At 40.4% G+C, this 19,605-nt stretch overlaps 1 protein-coding gene across 3 annotated transcripts in view; it reads left to right on the top strand.

The window, feature by feature from the left end:
* The first annotated feature begins 598 nt into the window (after positions 1 to 598).
* Positions 599 to 19,605, top strand: part of LOC126297781 (ATP-dependent helicase brm-like) — a 229,871-nt gene continuing 210,864 nt past the window's right edge. The window contains exon 1 of one of the 3 annotated variants that reach the window (XM_049988964.1): positions 599 to 800. The gene's annotated coding sequence lies outside the window, so the exon portion shown is untranslated. The remainder of the gene's footprint in view (positions 801 to 19,605) is intronic. The other 2 variants (XM_049988965.1, XM_049988963.1) reach the window with 2 other exon arrangements.

Below are 19,605 nucleotides of genomic sequence, written 5' to 3'. Positions count from 1 at the left end.
GCGGGCGGACTGATCGGTAACAGGTCTCAGAAGCTTACAGAATAGCAGCTTTGGATAAAGAACCGAAAAAGACATCACTACGGCTAACCTACTGCACCGTTCGGTATGAACGATACAGAATAGGGCTCGATAGGCATCGTGAGGCAGTCTTGCATTGCTATCTCGTTCAAACGGTGTGGCAATGTTTCCGTCTCCCTTGGCTGCCCACAGTGGAACAATTCCTATCTGTTTCATTAAAGTATATGGCCCGCGGAAATACGGTTTGCAACATTATTTTCGGCATTGCCTAATGTTCCGAAAATTTCGTGATTTACATCCAGCATATAAATAGAGTGAGCCTGTTGGTTCGTTGAGATATCTATTAATTTTTTTACGTACATAAGCACGTTGTTTTGCTTGTGGGCTTCATGCCTCAGCTCTTCATTTTATACAACAATATACAACAGTGACTCTAATTGGGCAACACCTCATAATTTTCCTTATAAAAAGAAAACTGTAAATGTTTCTGAATTACTAAAATAATATAGAGTGAGCTAAAGCAGTGTTGACGTTTTTGGAAGAAAAAGTGTCCTGTGGCTTATGGTGGCCTTCTATTATTAATCATCTATGGATTCAGTATACTGTGGAGTCCCTCGCCAATAGCTGTAACTCTGGTATCGATCGCACTTTGTGAAGTCGTTTGGTGTGTCGGTTGCGTTGCTTGTAGTTGAGTGTGTTGTTTTTGTTTGTGTTGCGATATGGTGTCAAGTGCTAGTGCTGTGTATAAACTTTCTCCGCTGTCAGTCAGCCACTCATACTAGGTGCGTAAATACAGAGTAAATATTTTGAAATTAGACTCCTTGCTTACTATATTTTACTGAATCCATTTTAAGTGAAATCAATATAGCTGGCGAATTAGTGAATGTACTGTCTAATTTTACTAAACTCAGTGACTGTGTTTTTGTTACAAGTAAGACACTGTTAATTTTGGTACTGTCACATACATGTATGCTAGGCAAATTTTTACCATTTTAAGTAACGAAACAAGGTGAGAAAACAGCACTGTTCTTCGTGGCATTTCAACAGGTATGTAATTGGACATGAAAATGTTGAACAAATATTTGGGAATTGTACATTACATTATACTAGATCATAATATAGGTCCTCCAAAAAATCTTATTTCGAATGAATTTTAGTAAACATTTCTATAAACACCGCCGTAACGTTAGATGCATTCTTTACAGCCGTAGGGTGCATGAAATAGCTTCCTCGAAGTAGTATCTAGTCCAGAATATCACACTGTAAAAACGTAGTAGTTTTTTTCGCAGCCTCAGTGATGGAACCTATAGGCAGTTTACCGGTGTCTTACTTAGAGCAAAGCTCATGTCTATGCTTTCAATTTGATCAAATATAGGTTGAGTAGACGTGTTGCGTAAGTCACCAGAGCTCATCGGGTATCACAATATACTTATTGGGATATGATCTGTTACGGTGAGACCCTTGTTTTACCAAACTTCCCTAGGACTGTAGGATTTTCAGAATATTGGTTATATCACAGTAATCTGTGATCTGTCATAGGAACACAGTTATACGTGGGATACGAAATAGTATGTACGTCGCTTTTATCTGTAATAGTGTTACTTCAGCTGTTATTACTATGTTTATAACACACTCTGTGAGCGGATGGCGGTGTTTACCTTGTGATTGAAAGAAATTCTCAACATTTCGAAAGTGTTGCATCATATAATTATATGATAATCTTTTCATCCAATGGTTTCTATGACAAGGCTGTTTTTCAAAATCTCTGCCGACCAACTAGGATCACAGAACAGTCTCAGTTCCTCCTCTTTCCTTGTTGTTTTCTATTTTCCCTCTACTCTTTCATCTTCTTCCCACTTTGTCATTTCTTTTCTTCCATCCACTGATTCTTTGATATTATTTCTTTCTAGATCTTTTCTTATTTCTGTTATCCATGCTATTGTAGATTTCTTCTTCCAGAAGTACAGGAATATTTGTTTTGTGAGCTTGTTTTCATTCATCTGGTGTTCAGAAAGGATTAATCTTCGTTCAGCCATTACTTCTGATATTTTCTCAATATTTTTGTAAATCTCCTCATTGTGTCTCATTTTCCAGCCATCTATAGTTTGTATTTCACCTATTCGTGTTGTAAATATTCTTTGTCAAATGATATGTTCACTCTGTTTGTTTATCTCTTACATCTACTGCAAAACAGTCTAGTCCATTCTGTTGCATAGTTTCTCCAAGATATTTGAATTTACTTACTTGCTCTCTTTTTACCTATATCTGTTTTCCACGAATTTTTGTGCATTTTTATGTTTGTTATGAATTTTGTTTTTTCAGTTAACGTTTTGAGACTAGTTCTGTTTAGTATTTCTTCAAGCTAATTTATTTGAATAACTGTGTATGTCAGATTAGTTGAAATTATTGCAAAATAGTCTGCAGAAGCCATGCAGTTTACCTTAATTGCATTTGCTTTCATTCCTAGAATTATTTGTTCAGTTTTGTGATTCTTGAGCTCCAAACTCCAGATCCTTACAATTTTCTCTAGGATACAACTAAACAGTAAAGGCGATAATCCATCCCCTTATCTAAAGCCAGTTTTTATTTCAAATGGCTGAGATACTTCTATTAATTTAACTTTAGGTATCATATTTGTAAGTTTCACAAATTAGGTTTGCCACCTTTGCTTAAGCACCAGATTCTCAAAAGATTTTAGCTGTTGCTTCTCTGTCTACTGAATCAATTTTTTTTTTTTTTTTAATCAAGAAATGATACTATTAAAGGTTTGCTGGTTAACATTCTGTGGTGAATGATTGATTTTAAGTTAGAAATTGTTCTGTGCAGGATCTTTCCTTTCAAAAATGTCCCTGATACTCTCCTAATTGTTGGTCTGAAGTTTCTGCAACTCTGTCCAGGAGAATTTTTGATAATATTTTGTATGCCACTGGTGGAAGTAACGCTCCTATGAAATTTTTGACATTTTGTTTGTCTCCCTTTTTATGTAGTGGGTGGATTAATGCTATTTTCGGTTTTCCAGATGTTGCAGATCATTACCTTTTAATAAAGAATCAGTAACATGTATATTGATGAGTCAACAAATTGAGATTGTTGAGCTGGAACTCTTTGTTTGGATCCTGAGTTGTGAGGAATTTTTTTTCTAAGCATTAAGGCAAACAGTGATCATTGACAATTTGCACAACTGCATTAGAGAGCGAGTGAAAGATAGAAAGAGTCTGTGTGTGTGTGTGTGTGTGTGTGTGTGTGTGTGGTACAATTTTTTGCACTTAGACATCTTTTTTTAATAATTGACAGATGACTGCCATTCTAAATATTTGTCCACTTTCTCAGTAGTTTATTAGTTAATCAACCTCCTTACTTAATTTATGTTTATTAATGGATAGTTCTTCAACCATTTTTAAAGGTTGTATTTGTTGATTGAAGTAAAACCGTGAATTGATTCTCTGCAACTTATAGGGCAGCGAGTTTTGAAAATTACATAGATCTCTGTGCTACAATTGTTTTTTTTCTGTTTTATAGATTCTTGCCTTTAGAGTATGTCCTGTCTTTTAATTTTAACTTGCTGAGGTGTCACAATGTCTGAGTTTTGGGTTCAAATTGTGCTTTCCATGAATCACTTGAACTGAATGCTGGGTACCAGGTCAAAAGTTTTGTAAAACCAAGTGCTAGGCCTCAGCCAGGTGCCAGAAAACTTAGGTCAGCTATGCAGGGACTGTGAGAAGGAAGATCAGGTAATTATAGTTGGATGAGCAGGAAACAGCCTGGCTATGGATCCAAGATACAGTATTAGGAGTGACCTGGATAAAATAGGAGCAGAAACTGAGCACACAAATGTGGGGTTTGTGGAGGTCTTTCAGCGCCATGATCAACCCTGGGTAAACACCGCTGTAAGGCATGTTGACACTGAGCTGAACAGGATGCTTCAGACACCGGAAAAATCTCACATAAGCGTTGTTCCAGTAAATGCTATTGGGAGGGGGGGGGGGGGGATACACTACACATGGCCTGCACTTGAATAGGATGGAGAAAAATAAGTTAGCTTCTCTATTAACAGAAACTGTAAGGGTGTCCACAGTCACACAAGGGTTGATCCCTGTGGTTAATGGGTCCAGGCAGACAGGTTTTTTTAGGTTAAAGCCAGAAAGTTGACAATCAAGATAAATAGAATAAAAGAAACTTCATGTACAGTAAATAGGGGTAAAGCTAAGGGTAGTATCAACTTACTTCATCAAAATACCAGGGGAATAAAAAATAAAGTAGATGAGCTATTAGTGTGTTTAGATGATCTCAAAAATAAGAATGAGATTGATATACTCTGTCTGTCTGAACACCATGTAACTATTGGCATGGATAGTGTCAGTATAAGTGGGTATAATTTAGCATCTTACACTGGTATATTTAGGATGGATAAAGGAGGTGTTGCCATTTTCATAAAACAAGAGTATAAAAGCAAAACTGTAGAAGTAAGCAAATTTTGTGTTGATGAGAACTTCGATGTTTGTGCATTTGAGCTTCAGCTACATAATGTAATATTTACATTAGCAACAGTGTACAGGTCCCCATTAGGAGATTGGGAGCTGTTCATAAAAAAAGTTTGACACTCTGTTATGTTGTCTGTCAGACAGAAAGAAAGTTATTAATCTGTGGTGATTTCAGTGTAAACTTTCTAAGTAATTCCGATAGGAAAAACAAACTAGAAGTGTTATTAACAACAAAAAGCTTAGTGTCAGTGATCAATTTCCCTACACGTATAGCTCAAGACAGTAGCATGCTAATAGATAATGTATTTGTACAAAAAGAGGATGTAAAACAAACACATGCTTTCCCTGTGGTACATGGATTGTCAGACCATGATGCACAACTGATTAACTTTCAAAACCTAACAGGGTGTACAGTTCGGAAACCATTATGTAAAAGTGTGAGGTCGCTCAACCCAGTATCTATAGAGCACTTCAGAGAAAGCTTAAGAAATGTTAATTGGGGAGATGTATACAATGAGCCAAATGCTAATGATAAATGCAACATATTTCTTGATAAATTTATATCCTTTTTTTGAACATTGTTTCCTGAAGAATATTACTAAATGTAACACCACACACTTTTCAAAGAAACCGTGGATTGCAACTGGTATTAAAGTGTCTTCAGTAAGAAAAAGAAAACTGTATGAGACAGCAAGAACTAGTAAAGATCCAGAAGTAGTTTTACACTATAAAAATTATTGTAACATACTGAGAAAAGTTGTAAGGAAATCAAGAAATATGTGTGTTAGAGAAGAAATTAACAACTCTGACAATAAAATCAAATCAATATGTAATGTTGTTAGAAGGGAGACAGGAAAAGTAACCACTGGGATAGGTAGTATTACTATTAAAGAGAACGAGACCATCCTAACCAACAGTACACAAGTAGCTACTGTATTTAACAACCATTTCCTAAGTGTAGGACAAAAAATTGGCCAGAACAGTTCAAAAGAAAAAACAAGGCAACACATAGAAGAGTCTGTTTTGAAAAAAAAATTAGTCAGATTAAGTTTCACGTAACAACCTCTTCTGAAATAAGTAAAATTATTAAATCCTTGAAAAATAAATGTTCTGTTGGAGTAGATGACATCTCTATTAAGATATTAAGACAATCTGGAGCAATTACAGCTGATGTTCTGAGTCACATATGTAATGCATCACTAACTCAAGATATTTTCCCAGACAGGTTAAAATATGCCATTGTCAGGCTTTTTTACAAAAAGCAGGACACCATAGATGTCAATAATTAATGGTCAGTATCCTTGCTTACAGCATTTTCAAAAACCTTCGAGAAAGTAATGTATTCAAGACTGGTTAGTCATCTCGACAGTAATGGGATACTTAGCAAATCACAGTTCAGATTTCAAAAATGCTGTTCCACTGAGACAGCAATATACAATTTCACCGTCCACATAAGAGAGTCTTTAAATAATAAAACGTCACCAATAGGAATTTTTCTGTGACTTGTTCAAAGCATTTTATTATGTGAACCATGACATTATGTTACAGAAATTACAATTCTATGGTATAAATGGAATAGCATATGAGTGGTTAAGTCATACCTACAGAACAGGAAGCAAAAAGTTTCCTTATATGGGTCAAGTGATTTAAATAAGTTTGCCACTTCATCTAACTGGGGTGAAGTTACATTAGGTGTTCCACAGGGTCAATCATGGGTCCTCTTCTGTTCTTGATATATGTGAATGGCCTCCCTTCCTATCTGGAACAGGAAGCTGAACTGACACTGTTTGCCGATGATACAAGCATCATTATTAATCCAGAAAAAGAGACTCCAATTGAAAATGATACAAATAAGGTCTTTGGAAAACTCATTAATTGGTTTTCTGCAAATGGGCTTCCTCTAAACTTTGAAAGAACACAGTACATCCAATTTTCTGCTGCAAAAAGTACAGTTCCTTCAATAAATATAACACAACAGAAGTCAGTAGACATGGTATAGCATACTAATTTTTTTGGTGTACATATAGATGAGAATCTTAATTGGAAGATTCATATTTTGGATCTTCTAAAGTGACTAGGTTCACCAACTTTTACAATCAGAATAATTGTCAGTTTTGAAGATACAGAAATTAGTAAGCTAACATACTTTGCATACTTCCACTCTCTGATATCATACAGAATAATATTTGGGGTAACACAACATTTAGACAAAATGTATTCACTACAAAAAAAAAGTGGTTAGAAAAATGTGTGGGGTTCATAGTCGCACATCTTGTAGGCATCTTTTTAAAAGATTGGGAACTCTTACAACAACCTCACAGTACATTTACTCACTAATGAAATTTGTTCTCAACAACATGGACCAGTTTAAAAACAACAGTGACATTAATGATTATAATACCAGAAAAAAGAAAGACTTACACTATTCTTTACTCAAATTATCTTTGGCACGGAAAGTGGTAAAATATGGTGCTATAAAAATTTCTGATAAATTGTTGGATGAAATAAAATGTCTGACAGACAGCAGTAATAGCTTCAAAAGTAAATTTAAATCATATGTCCCTGACAACTCCTTCTATACCATAGATGAATTCTTGAATAGGAATAAATAAATCTATAAAGATAGTATATGCATTTTGTGCCATTTAAGGGATGGGGTAAATAATATAAATAATCTTTAACTCTGTATTGTAATATATATATTGAAAAATGTTGTTTCATATGTGCATTTCTTGTGCACTTGACACATTCCACATCATAACGGCTACCGTACTGTGTGATTGATCAGTGGAACAAGCAACCAACCAACTAATGAACTGAGGTTGTTATTGTGAGGGAGGACATGTCTGATTTCCTTCCCCATGCCTCTCCAATTTGAGTTTGATTTTGTTGTGAACAGAGCATTTCCCCATGGTCCCTTCCTTGTTTTTAGATGATTTGGAGATGTGATTTATCTATTACTGTTTTGTATAACTGTTTTCTCTCAGTGGAAGGAATAAATTGGTGCTCACTGCAAAGAGGAAGCATCGAGTCACACACAGGCACAATGAAAATAATACTAGATATATTTCGGATTTTGGACAAAGTTTTTGTTCGGAAGTGAAAAACTGTTACACAAGAACAATTCTCACAAGCATGGCTTCTGTCTTCAGGCATTGAGTGCAGTCAGGCCTCAAGCCTAGAGACAGTAATCATATGTGTGTGTGATTTGTGTGAATGTGTGAGACCTCTAATTCTGAGGAAGGATCTTCTCCAAAAGCTTAAATATTTCTAGTATTATTTCTTGTTGTGTCTGTCAGCAAACTCAAAGCCTCGTCTGTGTTATAAGTGGCAATCTACCCTTTCAATATTGTTATTCCATTATGACCTTTTCATTGTTTTGAAGATAAACATTATATGCTTATAAAAAAAAGTCAGATAAATACTGCACCTATATGGATTTCAAAAAATAAAAAAATAAAAAACTGTTCAAAGTTACGGAAAATGGGTTGGTGACAGGTTGGGAAGCACACAAATGAGATAGAAATTGTCACTAATTTTTTGGAAAATGTCCTTCCTTGGAGCACAAAACATGCATGCTTGACATTGTTCAGTACTCCAAACTAACTCTCAGCCGAGTCACCTATGTCTGATGATATGAGAGGAAACATGGTGGGCAAGGGAAGATTGGGTGATAGCTTGATAGGGGAGGTGCAACAAGAGATTGAAATAGGAATGTTTCACCAGTGAGTGCACATTGGTTCACGCAGGACAGATTGTGTGGTGGCATAATATGTGTGTGTGTCCCCTTTGATACAATAGCTATGTACTCATTAGTCTTCTTCTTTCTTTACCTTGAACTTTAACTCTTCTTCATAATTGGTAACTGTAGCTCTTGATAAAAACGACCCTCAGCTTTCGAATTTGTATCGGTAGCTCTTACAACTAAAAATGAACTATACTTCTGTTTCCCACTTGAAAGTAGGGGCTCATATATATGTCCCTGTATGCAGCCTGAGGATTTGATTCTGATTTTGCTGTGAAAATAAATAAATTAGCAATAATTGTGTCAGTGGAGGATTATCTGTTGAATCGTTCTAGTTAGTGACAATTGAGATTGGAGCTGAGCTAGCCAACGCGACTATGACATTTAAAAAATTTAGCCTTTGGACTTTATACAAGTTCTTTTTTGTGACAGAGAGAAAGCTGGGTAAACAGGAAGAGTAAGAGGTGCACTGCTGGAGTAGAAAAGTCTTGTTCCAAACACAATAGAGACAATGTTCCAGAAGCAGTTTGGAAGTGACATTGTGCTGACTTGTGTTATTCAAGTTTGAGAACAGTATTGAGACATTGTTAATCAATAGATAAGAGGTGAGAGTTAAATGAAGGAGAAATTATGGGTTCAAATTGAAACAAAGCATAAATGATAAACAGACGAGAAAAATTACTTTGCCTTTGACCTAATACACATTTCAAATTATGTCTGTTGTACTTGTTGGTTCCATTTTTTATGCCTACAGCCAAGTTGAGTTTTCAGTTTTTGCAGATAATGTTTGTACAACTGATCACTGAGGGTGATAGTCTTTTGTGTAATCATTGCCTGGATTAAATTGTAGGTGTTGCGCTACTGATTTCACAGGTACTGTTCTAAAAATCCAATGTTTCAGTCTTGGATCATTTATTGTTGTGGCTTTCCTCCCCCTGCTCTGACCACCTCCCCCATCCCCACCCCAAAGAAAAAGTAAAACTTCCAGGTAATGGAGGTGGTTAAGATAGATACTGGGCTTGGCTTTGGGAGGTGCAAATATAAAACCAGCCTTTGGCACACAGATTTCTGTTACATTTGTGTAAGACATGTCAAATTTGTTTGTCCAGTCCAAGGTAGTGCTATGACCTTAATGACATTGTCATTGATTAGATGTTAAACCAAAATATCGCCTCTTTCATCAATATGGCTTTCTTCTACACATACATTTATACTTTGCACGCCACCTAATATTGTTTCATAGATCTACTGTGTGCCAGTGCCTACATCACCACCCCCATCTGTTCTATTAATGAAATTCATGAATGACATTTTGTTTGAAGGAACACATATCAGCTATGTTAAAATCCCATTGTGAAGACTTGTTTTGGTCTTATCCCATCATCATGGGAACTGATGACAGAGAACAATTTATCAGTTGCAAAACTTTCCCAGTGAAACTTATCAAGAAATCATTACAAACAACTAATGGTATGGATTTTTGTTGCATAACTAATACAGCTGGATTCATACATGTCATAAATTGCAAACATGAAGTTGAGAAGCGTTTTTGAAATTAAATATCATTTCTGAACCTCACACAAGCTGTTAAACATCATTATTTCCAATATTTTTTTCTATTTATGAATGATGCACAGACATCTTTACAAGCTATAATTTCTCTTCTTAACCATACTGGTCTTTTTTTGTTAAAATGTGGGTTTGAACAATATGTTGTTTTTGTATGTCCATCCTTTTAGCAGGAGGTCTCTGGGACGATGGCCGTTTACTATCATGACAAAAAATAAAAACACCTACAGCTGTCCTTATGATTTTAATTTATTTTGTTGCTGCCAGTTTCAACACTTCATTGCGTCATCTTCAGGCTCTCTTTGGAGTGGTACAGGTTGATATGATCTCCATGCATAACCCATCAATTGTTGCATTACTGGATACGCAGATAATGTGTCAGCACTCCATGGTTGGGTTGGCAGTTGATGGTTGGGGTGCTGACACATTATCTGTGTATCCAGTAATGCTGCAACTGATGGGTTGTGCATGGGGATCATATCAACCTTACCGCATCAAAGAGAGCCTAAAGATGATGCAATGAAGCGTTGAAACTGGTAGCAACAAAATAAGTTAAAATCATAAGGACGGCTGTAGGTGTTTTTATTTTTTGTCACAATATGTTGTTTGGCTTGTTAGGCCATTAGTCCATGAATTCTTACAATTTTGACTTCAAGTTCATGATGATATACAATGCATCTCATCTGCCATTGGAACATTAAATCAGTGTCCTGTAGCTCTTTTCTAGGACTTTCTGGTATCTGTGTTGCCCACTATTTTAGGAAATAATTCCAAGTACATTTCCATAATATACAACATTGTTCTGGTGTGATGGTTCCAAGTATTGAACTGTGCTGGTGTAATGAAACAAAACTGGGTATTTAATTTAACCTTCCACACACAGTGTATAGTTCTTTTTTTTTTTTTTTTTTTGGAGGGGGGGCAGATAAAAGAAATAAAAAAAATTGTGCCATCAGTTTTCAAGGTTGTTGCTGAGTTAACCATATTTAGGTCCAAACATAAGTTAATGACAAACTGCCTTATACCCTGAAAGAGAGCACTGAATCTGTTCATAAAACTTCATAAATCACAAAATTAGCAAATTATTTCAATATCCTTTGATCAAAGAAACATAATTTCATGCAGCACTGCAGCATCATATGACTTAGCTTCATCATTTTTGTTAACCCAGAATTGGATAGTGTTACCATACAACCGGATTTTTAAACAGATACGAATGTTGGAATTGTACAAACTTAGTAGTCTACGTGAACCATGACCAGTTGAAATAAACTGTGCTGTTACACTTTCCAAGATACTGATCTGATGTGGTAAAAATGTAATCCTACCGGTATTGCCACAAATGTAACATTATTAGTCAACAATCAATAAATGATGTGTAATTCAGACTTCAAGAAGAATGAATTAATTCCAGTTGCAAAGGAATCAGTTGCTGACAGGTGTGATAATTACCAAACTATCAGTTTCATAAGTCATGGGTGCAAAATACTAACACAAGTTCTTTACTGAAGAATGTAAAAACTGGTAGAAGCCGACATCAGGGAAGAGCAGTTTGAATTCCAGAGAAATGTAGGAACACCTGAGGCAATACTGGCCCTATCACTTATCTTAGAAGATAGGTTAATGAAAGGTAAACCTACATTTATAGCACTTGAAGACTTAGAAAAAGCTTTCAGCCGTGTTAACTGGATACTCTCTTTGAAATTATGAAGGTAGCAGGGGTAAAATACGAGGAACGAAGGGCTATTTACAACTTGTACAGAAACCAGGTGGCATTTATAAGATTCGAGAGCCATGACAGGCAGGCAGTGGTTGGAAAGGGAGTGAGGCAGGGTTGTAGCCTGTCCACAGTATTATTCAATATGTATATTGAACAAACAGTAAAGGGAGCCAAGAAAAATTTGGTGATTCCAAGGAAATAAGTTTAGGAAGCAAGACGCTTAAAGTAGTAGATGGGTTTTGCTACTAGGTAGCAAAATAGCTGATGATGGCCAAAGTACAGAGGATATAAATGTAGACTGGCAGTGGCAAGAAAAACTTTTCTGGAGAAGAGAAATTTGTTAACATCAAATATACATTTAAGTATTAGGAAGTCTTTTCTGAAGTATTTGTCTGGAGTGTAGCCATGTATGGAAATGAAACATGGACGATAAACAGATTAGATAAAAAGAGAATAGAAGCTTTTGAGATGTGGCGCTACAGAATAGTGCAGATGATTAGATGGGTAGATCACATTACTACTGGGCATGTACTGAATAGAATTGGCACTACTTGACCAAAAGAAGAAGTCGGTTGATAGAACAGAGACATCAAGGGATTGCCAGTTTAGTATTGGCGGGAAAGATTGGGGGGGGGGGGGGGGGGTAAAAATGTTGAAGGAGATCAAGAGATGAGTACAGTAAGCACATTCAGAAAGATGTAGCTCGCAGAAGTTATTCGGAGATGAAGAGGCTTGCACAGGATAGAGTGGCATCAGACCAGTCTTTGGACTGATGACAACAACAAAAGTTTCATCATTTATTTGGGTCACAGTGAAGTATGATGTTTACTCCCATAAGACCTTTAAAGAAATCTGAAGGTAGCAAATTTTTATGTATTCTTTGGGCCAACAAATGTCATTTTGTAAGTTCCAAAATATTTCATTTAGAGATGACCCTAGTATTTTTTGTTGGGTACTTTTAGATAAAAGCTACTACCAAAGACTTTATTTGGACTGTCTTCTTATATTATGTGCAAATTTTTGTTCGTCTGTCTAGATGCCTAGCAGATGAAGCAGGATACCTTGTTTTGCATCCACAGACTCCCTCAAAATCTTGACTTTCCACATGTGTACTCCACTGCAGCTATCTTGTTTTAAATACTGAGATCAGCAACTGTATCAGATATGAGACACACACTCCTCTTTGGTGTATTAGCTATGCCATTGTTTTAAACTTCTGTACCAGTCAGTTGGCATTCATAAAGTGCAGAGCTACAGCCTGCACTAGGTTGGGAAATGCAGCTCATCCCTTACTATACCGTGCGTAAATAAGAAATCGCTATTTGCATTGTGATTTGAATTAAACATGAAACAGTAAGTTCTGCTATAACCGTGTGGGTGAAAGGATTCTCAGTTTTGAGAAAATCATTAAGTGTCTACATTCAGTAAGACAATGACCAACAAAGAATATACCAGTATGGTATCCAGCCAACTTCTAACCTTCAGTTGGACCATCGCCAGTTATGAATACACTGGCATGGTGTCCAACCAACTTCTGGGTAGCATAGTTGGAATAGCTGAGTGACAATATCGGGATTTATGCCATGTTCCCAGAACTGAGTAGTGTAGATGTCACAGGCTGTATATATTCATATACCTAAATTAATGTGCTTGTGAGATGTTTTTCTGTTCATAAAATTTGATGCATTATTCTTATAAGTGTCATGTCAGAAAAATTTAATTGAAATTATAGTTTGTAAAGGAAAATGTTTAAAGATACTAGACAATCATACAAAGTAGCAAACAGTCTATTTAGCAAAGGATGGAAGTTTTCATTTGTTGGTGAGTAACAGATTGCCGTACTGAATCCTGATCCTGACTCCCCCCCCTGCGGGTCCTGGGGTAAGAATAGGCCCAAGGTATTTTTGCCTGTCGTAAGAGGCGGCGACTAAAAGGAGTCTCACACATTTCGGCCTTTATGTGATGGCTCCCTGTAGGGTTTGGCCTCCTTTCTTCAAAATTTTTTCGAAGAGCGAGCCAATTGGGGGAGGGCGCCTCACCTGGTGCATTGTGTCCATCGTACTTTGAGATCTGTAGCCCGATTTCATGTTGTCGCATTGCAGTCCCACACATTCTCCATCTCTTGGGCGAGGAGACCTTCCTTGGTCCATTTTCCACCGTGCAATATGCAGTGTCACATTCTACACCGACAATGACCATGGACTTGTTTGCATCTGATATCCAGTACGGTAGCCAGTCCTTTGTGGTGGGGCCGCCACTTACCCTGTTGGTTGCCCCTGACAACACAGGCATCGCTCTGCTGATGCCTGCACCGTTGACTCCCCACAAATGCAAAGGAGTAGATGCCTGTCTCCCTGGGGCACCGGGACTCCCAGCAATGGTCATCCTGCCAGGTGGCCTTTGCTGCAGCTGTGTGGTGCCCATGGGGTGGGCCGCTAGTCGAAGTGGGTGGCATCAGGGCAGATGATGCGCAATGAAGCATACCACATCATCACTTGCTGGTGATCAAACACGAGCAGTCTCTAAGCATTCTAAGTCACAGTACAGTGCAAGGAAGTACAATCCTAAATCATGCCCTTCCCTGGCCACACCATGAGAGGAATGTCAGGCTAAGGATGGCAGCGAACCTTATTCATCCCGGCACCTCGTATGTACGAGAACTGATGGGGACTCCTGTGTTCCGATGAAGCCACATTTTTTGTAAACCATTTAGAGGTTTGGGGAGGTGGGGGGCTTGTCCAAAATGTGGTCAGGGTCAGTCTTGGTAAAAACAGCATCCTCTGCCCAGTCACAGGCATTACTCACTTGGGACAAGCTGGGGGATGTTTCCATTACCATCACACTCTACAAGAGCTTAAATATGGTCTAGGGTATTATAATCCACAGGGACCTTCTTTTGTAGTCTGACGACGAGCTGTACACCAACTTAGAGCGACGAGGCATTCATTTTGTCCAGCATGTCCATCGGGGTCCAAGGGAGAATCAGGTTGCCACTGGTGCCTTCATCTTGGCCTTCGAGGGTGACACATTACCCGAGAAGGTCAAGGTGATGGGTCTACCGCTGTGATGTAAAGCCATATATCCCTCCTCCATGCGGTGCTTTAAGTGCTGGAAGTTTGGCCATATGTCTTCCTGCTGTACTTCCAGTGTCACATCCCAATACTCCATGTGACCCGCCTCCCAGCTGTGTCACCTGCGGAGAGCATCATTCCCCTTGCTCGCCAGACTGCAGGATTTCACAGTGTGAAAGGAAAATCATGGAATACAAGATGCTGGACCGACTGACCTACACTGAGGCTAAGAGGAAATTTGAGGGTCTACATCCTGTGGCTATGACCTCCTCTTATGCCGCTGCTACGAGAGCAGTTGTAGCCCCATCCGCTCCACGAATTCCGGTCGGCTCTCCGAGCCGGGAAACTACACCTGCCCCCTTGATGGTGGGGGGGGGGGGGGGGGTGCTTCCCTCCCTGTTGATCCCGCACCACCTACATCAAGAGCACGGGCCCCCAACCATCAGGAACACCAGTCCCCACTTCTCAGCTGGAGAAGCGCAAGTCTTCTTCGGCACCTCTTGCTATTAAGGGGTTCCTTGGGTTGCTCCCTTCCCAGTTTTCTGCTACTCACACCAGTGCCTGAAGTGCCCAAAAGTAGCTGGTTGTAGGGCTTCATGGTCATTCTCGGTTCCAGAGACTGAATCAGTCAAGCCCTCTTAGCCAGAGAAATCCAAGGAGCGGCGAGAGAAATCCAAAAAGAAGACCCCCAAGACCAAGGGATTTTTGGTGGCACCCACACTACCACTACCTACAAGCTTTGCTTCAGAGGATGAGGTGGAGATTCCGGCGTCTGCTGAGGACCTAGATCTTGCTGGACCCTCAAACATCATGGATACAGACAGCTCAGGAAATAAATTTGTGGTAGCAGGTGACCCTGAGGCGTAAACTGCCTCATTGAATGTTCCATGCCTCCCCAACCTCACAATCACATCATCCTCCAGTGGAATTGTGGCGGTTTCTTCCACTGCCTGGCTGAGCCTTGGCAACTGTTAAACTTTACACCTACTTTCTGCATTGCCCTCCAGGAAACCTGGTTCCCTGCAATGCGGCACCCTGCCCTCCGCGACTATAAGGGATATTACAGAAACCGTAGTGACTATAATCAAGTGTTAGGTGGAGTTTGTGTCTACGTCCTGAACTCAGTATGCAGTGAACCTGTGCCCCTTCAAACCCCTCTTGAAGCTGTGGCTGTCAGGATAAGGATGATGCAGGAAATAACTGTCCACAACGTATATCTTCCTCCAGATGGTGCAGTACCCCTGAATGCATTGGCTGCACTGATTGATCAACTCCTACTTTTGGGAGATTTTAACACTCATAACCCCTTGTGGGGTGGCACAATGCTTACTGGCCGAGGCAAAGATGTCAAAAATTTACTATCACAGCTTGACCTCTGCCTCTTAAATACAGGTGCCCCATCACATTTCAGTGTGGCACACGGCACATATTCGGTCATTGATCTCTTGGTTTGCAGTCCTGGCCTACTCCCATCTATCCACTGGAGAGTTCATGACGACCTTTGTGGTAGTGACCGCTTCCCCACCCTCCTGTCACTGCCCTGGTGTCAGGCCCATGGACACCTGCCCAGATGGGCTTTAAACAAGGCGAACTGGGAAACTTTCACTTTTGCTGTCACCGTTGAATCTCCCCCATGTGGTAACATTGATGTGATGGTTGAGCAGGTGACTACAACTATCGTTCCTGCGGCAGAAAATGCGATCCCCCGCTCTTTAGGGTGCCCACGGTGAAAGGCAGGCCCTTGGTGGTCGCCGGAAGTCGCTGAAGCAATTAAGGAGCGTTGGCAAGCTCTACAGCGGCATAAGCAGCACTCTTCCCTGCAGCACCGCATAGCCTTTAAACGGCTCCGTGCTCGTGTTCGCCATCTTATCAAACGACGGAAGCAGGAGTGTTGGGAGAGATACGTCTTGACCAGTGTGTGCCATACATCACCTTTCCAAGTCTGGGCAAAGATCAAATGTATTTTCGGGTACCAGACCCCAACAGGTGTTCCTGGTGTTAACATAAATGGCGTGTTATCTACCGACGAAAACCCGATTGCTGAGCACTTTGCTGAACACTGTGCTCTTGCCTCTTTGTCGGAGAATTACCCCCAGCCTTCTGCACTCTCAAACAGCGGCTGGAAGGGAAAGTAATTTTGTTCACTACATGCCACAGTGAATCCTGTAATGCCCCATTTACAAAGTGGGAGCTCCTCAGTGCCCTGGCACATTGCCCCGACACAGCTCCTGGGCCATATCGGATCCACAGTCAGATGATTAAACATCTCTCACCTGACTGCAAGTGACATCTCCTCGTCATCTTCAACTGGATCTGGTGCGATGGCTTTTTTTCATCACAATGGCAGAAAAGCACCATCATTCTGGTGCTCAGCTCCGATAAAAACCCTCTTGACGTGGATAGGTATTGGCCCATCAGCTTCACCAACGTTCTTTGCAAGCTGCTGGAACGTATGGTGTGTTGGCGGTTACGTTGAGTCCTGGAGTCATGTGGCCTACTGGCTCCTTGTCAGGACATCTTCCGCCAGGATCGCTCTACCACTGATAATCTTGTGTCCCTTGAGTCTGCCATCCTCACAGCCTTTTCCAGGCGCCAACACCTAGTTGCCGTCTTTTTTTGATTTACGAAAAGCGTATGACACAACCTGGTGACATCATATCCTTGCCACATTATAAGAGTGGGGTCTCCAAGGCCCACTCCCGATTTTTATAAAAAATTTGCTCCGTGTCTAAGTTGGTGCCTCCCATAGTTCCATCCATATCCGGGAGAATGGAGTCCTGCAGGGCTCCATGTTGAGTGTGTCTCTCTTTTTAATGACCATTAACGGTCTAGCGGCAGCTGTAGGGCCATCTCGCCTTCTCTGTATGCGGATGACTTCTGCATTTCTTACTGCTCCTCCAGTACTGGTGTTGCTGAGTGGCACCTACAGGGAGCCATTCACAAGGTGGAGTCATAGGCTCTAGCCCACAGCTTCCAGTTTGCAGCCTCAAAGTTGTGTGTCATGCACTTCTGTCGGCGTCGTACCGTTCATGCAGAAGCAGAACTTTATCTTACTGATGAACCACTCACTGTAGTGGAGGCATATCGATTCTTAGGACTGGTTTTCAATGCCCGATTGACTTTGCTACCTCACCTACATCAGCGTAAGTGGAAATACTGGCAGCACCTCAATGCCCTCCTCTGCCTGAGCAACACCAATTCGGGTGCAGATCGTTCTACACTACTGCAGCTCTACAGAACCCTTGTTAAATCCTGCCTTGACTATGAGAGTGTGGTTTATGGTTCAGTGGTGCCCTCAGTGTTGTGTTTACTGAACCCAGTGCACCACTGTGGTGTTCACCTAGCAACAGGTTCTTTTAGAACAAGTCCGTTGACCATTGTCCTGGTGGAGACCAGAGTCCCTCCATTGAAGGTTAGGCATGCACAACTACTCGCCAGTTATATTGAACACGTTTGTAGTTTCCCTGCGCATCCGAATTACCACCTCCATTTCCCACCCGCGGCAGCCCGTCGCCGCATCGGCAGCCCAGGTCAGGGCTAACGATTGCGTTTCGCATGCGATTTGTCTGAACTCGAGTCCTTCCCTTTACCACCTATACTTGAGGTCCAAACACGTACACCTCTGTACACCTAGGCCATAGTTTCGCCTTGACCTTTCACATGGCCCTAAGTATTCGGTTAACACTGCGACTCTCTGCTGTCACTTCCTCTCGATTCTCGATATGTAACAGGGCCAGGAAGCGGTTAACACTCATAACTCGATGGCCGATGGTCACGTTCGCTTTGCCTACGTTCATGGTGGACATATAGAAAGGCACTCCTTGCCCAATGGCTGCAGTGATTTCACTGCAGAGCTGGCAGCCATATTTCGTGCTCTTGAGCACATCCGTTCATGCCCAGGCAAGCAATTTCTCCTGTGTACTGACTCCTTGAGCAGCCTACAAGCTATCAACCAGTGGTACCCTCGTCATCCTTTTGTAGCGACCATCCAGCAGTCCACTGTGCCCTAGAACGGTCCAGTCGTTTAGTGGTGTTTGTCTGGACCCCAGGTCATGTCGGAATCCCAGGCAACGAACTTGCCGACAGGCTTGCCAAACAGGCTACATGGAAACCGCTTCTGGAGAGGGGCGTCTCCGAACCTGACCTGCATTCTGACTTACATTGCAAGGTTTTTCGGCTTTGAGAGACAGAATAGCATGACAGTATGCACAAGAAACTGCATGTCATCAACAAGACTATGAATGTGTGGAAGTCTTCCATGTGGGCTTCTCTTACAGAATCAGTTGTCCTCTGCCGGCTCTGCATTGACCATACTTGGGCAACCCACGGTTACCTCCTGTGCCGTGAAGACCCTCCTCAGTGTCGGTGTAGAGCCCGGTTGACAGTGGCCCATCTTCTGGTGCAATATCCCACTTTGACTGCCCAGCGACAGAATCTTGGGTTACAGAACTCGTTGCTGCTAATTTTATCTGACAACACCTCACGTTTTATTCGTGAGGATGGGCTTTATCATTTGATGTACGTTTTAGCGCATGTCCTTCTGTGTCCTCCACCCTAGTGCTTTTAGGGTGGATTGGTTATTGCACTTCTGTGGTTTTCTTGTCCCCCTTTTGTCCATTTACACGTTTGTTGCCCTTCATCGTTCTTATGATATTTTCTTTCATTCCGTTTTGTGTTGTCAGGCTCATTTGTTTTATTCTCACACTTGTGGTATTGCTTTATTTGGAACAAGGGACTGATGACCCTGTAGTTTGGTCCCTTCCCCCTGTCTTTTAATCCAACCAACCAACCTGATCCTGACTGATAAAAATAACAGTATCTTTGGTTGACGAGTTGTGCACATTCACAGTTCTCATAAAGATAAGTGTTTAATTGAGTAATAACAATTAATTAAATCAGTATTACATCATAATTAAGTAAATTGATACCTATTGTAAGCTATCAATTAAAGACTTCACATTTTTTGTGTATTTTCTGAAGGAAGAAAACATTTCACAGGTG

Source organism: Schistocerca gregaria, chromosome X, assembly GCF_023897955.1.
Source record: "Schistocerca gregaria isolate iqSchGreg1 chromosome X, iqSchGreg1.2, whole genome shotgun sequence".
Lineage (NCBI taxonomy): Eukaryota > Metazoa > Arthropoda > Insecta > Orthoptera > Acrididae > Schistocerca > Schistocerca gregaria.
Note: the sequence above shows the minus strand (reverse complement) of the source record. Positions and strands in the feature narration are given on the sequence as shown.